Raw genomic sequence first — 1,077 nt, 5'->3', positions numbered from 1 at the left:
GGGGGGGTCAACACGCGAGCGCTAAATGCAAGCCGCGCGAGTACATACTAGTACAACCACTACCACCAAGTTTCCAGTAACAAGTGTGTCGGGCTCATTTCCCAGGCGTTCCCACACAACAACCCTATAATACACTTGCACCTCCCGCCGCCGCTGCTTCGCCTGCGACACGCAAAACACTAACGGACTTCCCTCCTCCATCACGGAGGAGGAGGGCGCGTGGAGGAATGTGGTAATGAATAAAACAAACTGATACACAGACGCGATGCGACATGTCACGCGGGGCCCGACGAGTCAGTCCCCCCAGCAGTGCTTCATCCTGCCCCCTCCACCCTAATCAATAAGCAACACGTCAGGGGGCCCAAGTTATTCGTGATCTGAGGTCGTAAGACATCCAGTCCCAGTCCTGGCCAAGCCAAAAGGATTAGTCAAAGGTCGACGGTGCGTGACGGGCGACTCAGCGCGCCCAACTACCCCGCCCCGGCCCCGCCCCGCGCGCGCCCGCGGCGTTCAGTGACTCAGTGCCCCCCCTGCAGTATGCTCATGTCACTCGGGACTTCCTCTGAGAAGCCCCACAACGCCACCACTACCGCTTCCACTCCACTACAGTCTTAGCCACGTCAGCCCGGGAGGGGGATAGTGGTGTGTGCCTGTGTGTCGGGCTGGGCTGGGCTGGCTCGGGCGCCTGACGCTTTGCCAAGTAAAGGCTTCGGTGACGGATTGATTCGGCGGCAGCGTGCGACATGTGTGTGCTGTGTGCTGTGCGCTGTGCAGCCGCGCCGGCCGCGCTGCATTCGGTTCAGTTACAAAGCCACTCTGCCCACCACAGTGCCACGCGGCCCACGGTCAGACAGAACAGACAGCCCGTCGCGCAGTCCGACCCGTGGGGGTTGATGCGGCGAGCGATAGCAGCAGCAGCAGCAGCGCGCACTGTGTGGCGTGGCTGACCACCGCGCAGCTCGCTGCCCAAACAACACATCATCTCGATGCACGCCATCAAAATTCATGCGCCCGCCCCACCCCGCCGCGCGCCATGTCCCGCCTCGTCGCGCCTAGCTCGCTGTCCCCGAGCCCCCT

The 1,077-nt window shown here is 62.4% G+C and overlaps 1 protein-coding gene across 1 annotated transcript in view; it reads right to left on the bottom strand.

Moving 5' to 3' along the window:
* The window catches only part of LOC113202209 (netrin receptor UNC5B-a), a gene marked incomplete at its 5' end in the record, with an annotated part of 33,682 nt that overhangs the window by 3,298 nt on the left and 29,307 nt on the right, over positions 1-1,077 (bottom strand). The gene's annotated exons all lie outside the window — the stretch shown is intronic.

This window comes from Frankliniella occidentalis, unplaced genomic scaffold (genome assembly GCF_000697945.3).
Source record: "Frankliniella occidentalis isolate FOCC.00 unplaced genomic scaffold, Focc_3.1 Scaffold684, whole genome shotgun sequence".
NCBI classification, from domain to species: Eukaryota; Metazoa; Arthropoda; class Insecta; order Thysanoptera; family Thripidae; genus Frankliniella; species Frankliniella occidentalis.
This window is presented reverse-complemented; position numbering and strand designations above follow the sequence as displayed.